We start from the raw sequence: 9,155 nt of genomic DNA, 5'->3' as shown, positions 1-9,155 counted from the left end.
GAGTTACCGTGGAACACCGTCTCTTCTACAACATTGATTCCCCAGTCACACCCCTGGTGTTGGATCAATGACAGTTGATGGACACACTGGGTTTATGTTCAGATAATGCTAGATTTATCTGGAAAAGGACACTTAATAGATAGAACTAGCAAAAAAATGAACAAAACCAGCCAAAGTGATCATTAAAACAAACAAAAATGAATAATAAATCAACTAAATAATAAGTAACGTGGAAAAAAATAAGCACAAACTGAACTAATGTTGAAGAAAAGGCAGCAAAATTAACCAAAACAAATAAAATAACAATTGAAATTAATAAAAATGAACAAAATTAATAAAATATAACCAAATGAATAAGAATTAACAAAATAAGGTTGTAGACGTTTGCTTTCTATGCCTAAAAAGTCAGACAATTAAAAAATACTAAATATCTTTAATATGAGAAATTAATTGTGTTTAATATTATTTGCAGTACACCGTCATCTTCTACAACATTGATTCCTCAGTCAAACCCATGGAGTCGGATCAGTGACAGTGGATGGACACACTGGGTTTATGATCAGATAAGGAGAAAGTTATCTGAAAAAGACACTTTTAATTGTGAGTCTGTCCTTGGCTGAGCTCCTGTGTATGGAAGTCAATCTGTCTCATCAGATTTTGGATTATAAACCCAGTGAATTTCTAGCACTGAATTTTTTTTTTTTTTTGCACTGAAATTAAGTATCTGAATTTTTTGTCTCTGAATTCACCTAGGTTCATAAATGTAGAATTAAAAAAAAGCTCAGATGCAAAAAATTCAGATGCAAAAAATTCAGATTACACATCTGTGCTGACAGTCTTCCTGCATCGGCGTCACTTGACCAACCTAACGTAACTCGATTGGCTGGTTCTCAGTTCGACTTGAGACAGAATTGATTGCTTATCCTTGGTGTTCCGGCTGTGTGATCTGAATTTTCTGTGTCTGAATTTGTTGTGTCTGAATTTTTTGCGTCTGAATTTTTTGTCTGAATTTATTGCATCTGAATTTTTTTGCGTCTGAATTAGTTGCTTCTGAATTTTTTGTGTCTGAATTTTTTGCTTCTGAATTTTTGTGTCTGAATTTTTTGTCTGAATTTGTTGCTTCTGAATTTTTTGTCTGAATTTTTTGCATCTGAATTTGATGCTTCTGAATTTTTTGCATCTGAATTTGTTGCTTTTGAATTTTTTGCATCTGAATTTTTTGCTTCTGAATTTGTTGCTTCTGAATATTTTGCATCTGTGTCTGAATTTTTTGCGTCTGAATTTGTTGCTTCTGAAATTTTTTGTCTGAATTTTTGCATCTGAATTTGTTGCTTCTGAATTTTTGCTTCTGAATTTTTTGCTTCTGAATTTGTTGCTTTTGAATTTTTTGCATCTGAATTTTTTGCTTCTGAATTTTTTGCGTCTGAATTTGTTGCCTCTGAATTTTTTGCATCTGAATTTGTTGCTTCTGAAATTTTTATGTCTGATTTTGTTGCCTCTGAAATTTTTGCGTCTGAATTTGTTGCTTCTGAATTTATGCGTCTGAATTTTTTGTGTATGATTTTGTTGCCTCTGAATTTTTTGTGTCTGAATTTTTGCGTCTGAATTTGTTGCTTCTGAATTTTTTTGCATCTGAATTTTTTGCATCTGAACTTTTTTTATTCTAAATTTATGGACATAGTTAAATTGAGAGACAAAAAATTCAGATACTTAATTTCAGTGCAAAAAACACATCAGTGCTAGAAATTCAACTGCTTTTATAATTCAGAGTCTGCTGAGACAGATGACTTCCATACCTGTGTGTCTACAAACTGTGCATCATGTGTTTGCGCCACAGTTCCCTCACGTGTCCAGGCTGGGGTTTAAACTCGACCTGATCCAACGGGGTCACAGCCGGTCTGAGGTCTGCTCACCCACGTAAATGATTGACACCGAGCTGAAGTTTAAAGAGAAAAACAGAGCGTGCGTGGCCTTCGGCACACACAGTCGACTCAACCTTTCATTTTTATTGGCTACGAACCAAATGCCAACAAGATAAAGAAGTTATTTTACAAACAGATGTCCTTATGATAAAAGCAGCACTTATCAACACACGTACAACAAACGAACACTGGAGGATTTAAAACCACCGTGAAGGAAAGTAGGCCAGAAATCCACCAGAAACATTAGAATCCGTCCAGGTCGTGTACATTTAATCACATTTCACTCTTTTATGTCAGTATATACGTATCGTTAGCCTCATAGCATCATTACCCAAGTCACACACTATGTGGACAAAAGTATGTGGACACGTTGGATTCAGGGTGTTTCTTTTCTAACAAGACAATAATAACAAATGTCAGAATATAGTTTTATATTATGGGATAAATATCATTGCATGGTTAGTTTGGTTTAACCCTTAAAGACCCAAAAAGAGCCGCCGTCGACCAAAACCATCTACTGATCTGAACTGTTCAATACCTGTTGATCCACTAATCCTGTCATACATGTCAATAATTGGTGTAAAATAAAGTTATTCATCTTTTCATGGTCATCAGATATGACCCCATTTGGACGTTTATATTGGATAAATATCATTAATATCTGAAATCATCATGAACGGACATTTGACAGCTGTAGAGATGATGCGTCCCAATATTTATGTCCATATACAGTAGTTTAGAAACATCAATATTTCCTTAAAGTTTAATGGGAGATTTTTCTTCCTCAGTGAGATGTGGAAAAAAGATAGATGGTGAGTTGATGTAAAAAAAAAAAAAAAAAAAAAAAAAAATTACAGTCAGAGCAATTTGAAATATGTTAGAAATTTAGAGGAAGAACATTTAAATCATAGTCATAGATTAAAAAAACAAAATGTTGAGAGAAATTCAGTCCAACCATCTCTGAAACATTTTAGAAGCAAAGATAACAATTTAAACCAAACTAACCAATGTAATGATATTTATCCACAGTATAAAACTATATTATAACATTAGTCATTATTGTTTTGTTAGAAAAGAAACACTTGAATTCAACGTGTCCACATACTTTTGTCCACATCATGTGTTACTGCAAATACACAACTCTCATATAATCACACATTCAAACTAGCATTTAAGGGTGAAAATCCTGAAAATGATTGAACATTTGGTCGTTTATGCAGAAAAAAGCTGAAAAAATATTGAATCATGATGATTTTTTTTTTTTTCATCTACATTTTTGTGTATAATAGACCTGTAAGAGTGACATTTGATCAAAAAATATCAATAACAACGATTTCACTACATTAGTTTTTACCTCAATGTGAAAAATGCCCATTGACTTCACATTAAAAAATATACCAATGTAATGAAGTCAGTGTTATTACTGATCCTGATCTATAACATTAATCATTATTGTTTTATTAGAAAGACACATCTGAATTCAGCGTGTCCACATACTTTTGTCCACATTGTACTCTCATATAATCACACATTGAAGCTAGCATTTAATGGGTTAAAATCTTGAAAATTATTGATATTTGGTCGTTTTGGGCCGAGCTGAAGTGGTTTAAGAGATTTATGCAGAAAAAAATCTGGAAAAAAATATTGATATGTGACGATTTTATTGTTTGTTTTTTTTTTACATCTACATTTTTGTGTCTGAAAAATATCAACACTGATTTCACTGCATGCGTAGTTTTTATTCAATGTGAAAAATGCACTATTGACTTCACATTGAAAAAAAAAAAAAACCAATGTAATGAAGTCAGTGTTACTATTGATCCTAATCTATAACATTAATCATATTGTTCTGTTAGAAAACAAACACCTGAATTCAACGAGTCACATACTTTTGTCCACATCGTGTGTTACTGCAATTACACAACTCTCATATAATCACACATTCAAACTGTCATTTAATGGGTTAAAATCCTGAAAAATTATTGACCTTTTGGTCATTTGAGCCAAGCTGAAGTGGTTAAGAGATTTATGCAGAAAAAAGCTGAAAAAATATTGATATATGATGATTTTATTGTTTGTTTTCTTTACATCTAATTTTTTGTGTAGAAAAATATCAAGAACACTGATTTCACTGCATTAGTTTTTGTTTGATGTGAAAAATGCTCCATTGACTTCATATAAAAAAAAATATACCAATGTAATGAAGTCTATATTATTGTTAATCCTAATCTATAACATTAATCATTACTGTTCTGTTAGAAAAGAAACACCTGAATTCACCGTGTCCACATACTTTTGTCCACATCGTGTGGTATTGCAATTACACAACTCTCATATAATCACACATTCAAGCTAGCATTTAATGGTTAAAATCCTGAAAATTATTGAATATTTGGTCATTTTGGGCCGAGCTGAAGTGGTTTAAGAGATTTATGCAGAAAAAAAGTTGAAAAAATATTGATATATGATGATTTTATTGTTTGTTTTCTTTTACATCCTAATTTTTTTGTGTAGAAAAATATCAATAACACTGATTTCACTGCATTAGGTTTTGTTCGATGTGAAAAATGCACTATTGAACTTTACATTAAAAAAAAAATATACCAATGTAATGAAGCAGTGTTACTGTTATCTTAATATGTAACATTAGTCATTATTATTTTGTTAGAAAAGAAACACCTGAATTCAACGTGTCCACATACTTTTGTCCACATAGTGTATGACTTATGCCATGAGGGCACGATACAATAAATGCAACTTCACTGCAGTTTTCCATCAAAATATCCCAATCTCACTCTTCATCCACTTTAAATCCACACTTCTCATTCACCAACATGTCATATTTACAGCAGACACATTGTTAGAAGGTTTGAAAGCTGATTTTTGTCTGATTTAACTTTATTTTCCGATCACTCCCAGGCTTTTCCCAAACATTATAAGGTCTGAGTGCAGCACCCACACCATTTTCAATAGCACATCTTTGAAAAAATCCATCAACTAAATGACTTTTCCCAGGTTTATGACTAAAGTTACTCTCCAAGTTTGCTTTTCAGCTTTTTGGATGCTTTTCAAAAGTTCCTGCACACATTTTTTTAATTATGCATACGCTCCAAAATTGTGCTTCATCATATATTTTATTGCTGAAAAATGTCAGATTTTTTCTTGCATTAAAGACCTCCACACTTTCACAACCATGCACTTAAGTCTCGCATAAATTAGTTCCAAACCCAAACTGCGGCTACACTCAGTTTTCGGAAAACCAAAGCAAACATCCTGAAAGATAAAAACAACCGCAGCCGCACCGATACTGCACGACTTTATTGACGAGTTCAGACTGAACTTTCACTGGTTTATACTGAGTAGAATTAAGTCATAAACACACTCGTTTGTTATCTGAGGAGCGTCGACGGTGCAAAAAGGGACTCTGAGGAAGCAGTACGGGTGGACTGATGCAGGTGAAGAGCAGCACCACCTGAAAGAACAGCAGCACAGGTCAAATATACAAGGTCTGCAAAAAATTACAATACCAGGAGAAAGTTCAGCATGTTTTGTCACTCATTTCAAAAAGTGAAACTCATATATTATACAGACTCGTTAGATATAGAGTCAAATATTTCAAGCCTTATTTCTTGAAATTTGGATGTTTATGGCTTACAGCAGGGGTGTCAAACATGCGGTTCCAATCCGGCCCCTGGGATGAATTTACAAAGTGCAAAAATTCCACAGTCAAAGCTGTGGAACTGATTTTAATTCAGGTTCCACATAACCAGACCAATCTGATCTACAGTCAAATAATAACAGCAGAAGAACCCACAAGAAATAACGACAACATATTTTCTTTTCGTTTTGGTGTGAAAAAAATAAAATTACATTATGTCTGTAAATAATGACAACTTCAAATTTTTGCTTTGTTTTAGTGCAAAAAAATAACATTAAATTATGAAAATATTAACATTTCCAAACTATCCTGTAACAATAAAATGTGAATACCTGAATAAATATGAACAACCTGAAATGTCTAAGAAACTCAGCCCAATTGTAACTCTTTTCTGCCTGTTCCTCAGTGTTTAGTGTCCTGTAGATCTGATCCATAACACACGTAGAAATGAGAAGTGAGGCAGAATATCATTAACCCTTTCATGCACGAATTATGAGAACCTTAATCCAAATTTTTTCTTGAGTGTTTTTATTCCTCTTTAGGTATGAAATAAACAATGCGATTGAAAAATTTCTTCTGAAAAATAAATAAATAAATAAATAAAAATAATCAAAAAAATTAAAAAAAAAAAAAAAAAATACATGAAAAACAATAATGAAAAAAAAAAAAAAAAAATCTTATGAACCTATTTTTCATGAAGTTGCAAAAATGTCCACTCAACTGGACACCATGTGTTTGATTTTTGACGCACAGAAACATGTATTTACTGTTAAACTGTGTGAAAATATGGGGAGGGCTGGTGATTCTGGGGGTTTATGCTCAGGAGAGATCTACATAATGTTACCAATTCATGTCAGAAAAGATATGTAGGTCTTAAAACTTTAATAAAGATATGTGTTAAAAAAAAACCCCAAAAAACCCCCAAAAAGAACAACAAAATCCATGAATATACAAGAGAACAGCTGTAGAATAGCTGTCCACTGTAGTGACCAGTGTGCATGAAAGGGTTAAAATTGCATTTACTTTTCTTAATAAATGTCAGTTTTTTTCAGGTTATTCACATCTTTTTTGTTTGGATAGTTATAAAAGTAAGTATTTTCATAATTTAATGTTTTTTTTTGCACTGAAACAAAGACAACATTTGCAGTTGTCATTACCTCTGCGAGGAGGTTATGTTTTTGCCAGGGTTTGTTTGTTTGTTTGTTTGTTTGTCTGTCCGTTAGTGTGCAACATAACTCAAAAGGTTATGGACAGATTTGGATGAAATTTTCAGAGTTTGTTGGAAATGGGATAAGGAAGAAATGATTAAATTTTGGTGGTGATCGGGGGGGCACTGATCAGCCTTGGCGGAGGTCTGCGCTCTCCGAGTGCTTCTAGTTATTTATGGGTTATTCTGTTATTATTTTACTGGTCTGCCCCCACTGCAGATCAAATCAGACTGAATGTGGAACCTGAAAGAAAATGAGTTTGAAAGCCCTGGCTTACAGAGAATGAAAACCCCAAATTCAGTGTCTCAGAAAATTTGAATATTGTATAAATCAATTTAAAAAACAATATTTTTATATTATATTTATATAATATGTATTTTTAATTGATTTTATGCAATATTCTAATTTTCTGAGACACTGAATTTTGGGTTTTCATTCTCTGTAAGCATAGACATCAAAATTTCAAGAAATAAGGCTTGAAATATTTCACTCTTTGTCAGTGTTTTTCAACTTTGGGGTCGGGACCCCACGTGGGGTCACCCAGAATTCAAATGGGGTCGCCTGAAATTTATAGTAATAGATAAAAAATAAAAACTATTAATAAAAACTGTGGTTGTGAAACTGCAGCACTGTGGTCTGTTCATCTGTTAAATGTTCACTGTGGTCAGTTTCAGATGCTGCAGCTCTTTCATAATTCATAGTTTCAGTTCTTGTGTGTTCAGTATTAATTGTCCTCTTTGTAAATCACAGCCGGTCTGACTGAACAGATCCTGACAAAGGAAAATAAAAGTCTCCCTTTGTGCAGTAACACTGCTCTACAATTTTTTTAGAAATGATTTGCTTCAGACATTAAATGTGCTAAATGTTATGTATTTTAAAAAGATTAATTGGAAAATAAATGACAAAAGTGGCGGTTTGCTGATGTTTTCAAGGTATATGATTAAGTGTTATTCCACATATATATTGGTTTATGTACATTTCTATAATAGTTTTATAAATCTTCCACTAAATAGAACCTGTAAAGTGAATGTATTCTAATGTGCAGACAGTGTTGGAAGTAGATCTTGTAGCTCTGAGATAAATATTCCTTTTGAGTCAAACCCATTCTCTCCTTAATTCTTGAATTTCACATTTTGACCCAAGGCTGTATCTTGGAAAGTTCAGCCAACCAGCATTTAGGACTGGATTTTTCTTTATCAGTGACTCTCATGTGGTAACATTTCATTACTTTTATTCTGGAAGCATTTTCCTTGCAGACCAGTGCAATCTACACTTGGATTTACTGCCTCTGTCCATAATAATGTACATTATATAGACTAAATGTCCTCTAAAATTAACCTGTATTGTAACATAGCATAGCAAACTATTACACGATCAAAACAAATCAATTTTAGCAAAAAAAAACAAAACAAAAAAAACCAGTCTCCATTTTGAATGTCTGGGGTAGCAACAAATGTGTGATGTTAAAATGGGGTCTCGTATATAATAGATGGGTTTCACTTTCTGAAATGAGCGACAAAAAATATTGAACTTTTTCATGATATTCTAATTTCTTAGATGTACCTGTATATTCGACTTTGGCTCTCTCACCTGCAGTTTGTCCAGAACGCTGACTTTTAACGGGGGCCAAAACAGTGAACACATGACCCCGGTTTGTGCGTCTGTGCACCGGCTCCCTGTTCATTTAGAACAGATTTTCAGGTTTGATTATTTGTTTTTAAAGCTTTGAATGGACAGGACCCACAGTACACCACAGACCTTATACAGATGAGACTTAAAACCAGGGGGCGGGGCTTTCCCTGTGGTCAGCACCAGACTCTGGACCCCCACCCTCCCACCCCATGTCCGAACAGCCCCCACAGTGGAGTGTTTAAGTCTTGTTTTAAGTCTCATTTTTATTCTCTGGCTTTTAACTCCACGTGAGTTGTGTGGTCCTCTGTGTCTGTTATTTATTTTATTATTTTTAACTATTTGATTTGATTGTTTTATTTAGAGCATTGTTGTAGTTTTATGTATTTATTTATTGTTTTTAGTGTATTTCTTTAATTGTTTTATTGTTTTTATGATGTGCAGCACTTTGGAAACGTTCTTATTGTTTAAATGTGCTAAATAAAGTAAGTGGATTGGATTTTAGTGCAAACCTTTAGTGGTCAGTGGTCTGTGGAAGGAAATCTGTCTCGTCAGATTTTGGATTATAAAACCCACTGAATTTCTAGTACTGAATTTTTTTTTTTTGCACTGAAATTAAGTATCTGAATTTTTTGTCTCTGAATTCACCTATGTTCATAAATTTAGAATAAAAAAAGTTCAGATGCAAAAAATTCAGATGCAAAAATTCAGAAGCAAAAAATTTAGATTACACACCTG

Source organism: Sphaeramia orbicularis, chromosome 24 (genome assembly GCF_902148855.1).
Source record: "Sphaeramia orbicularis chromosome 24, fSphaOr1.1, whole genome shotgun sequence".
Classification (NCBI taxonomy): domain Eukaryota; kingdom Metazoa; phylum Chordata; class Actinopteri; order Kurtiformes; family Apogonidae; genus Sphaeramia; species Sphaeramia orbicularis.
This window is presented reverse-complemented; position numbering follows the sequence as displayed.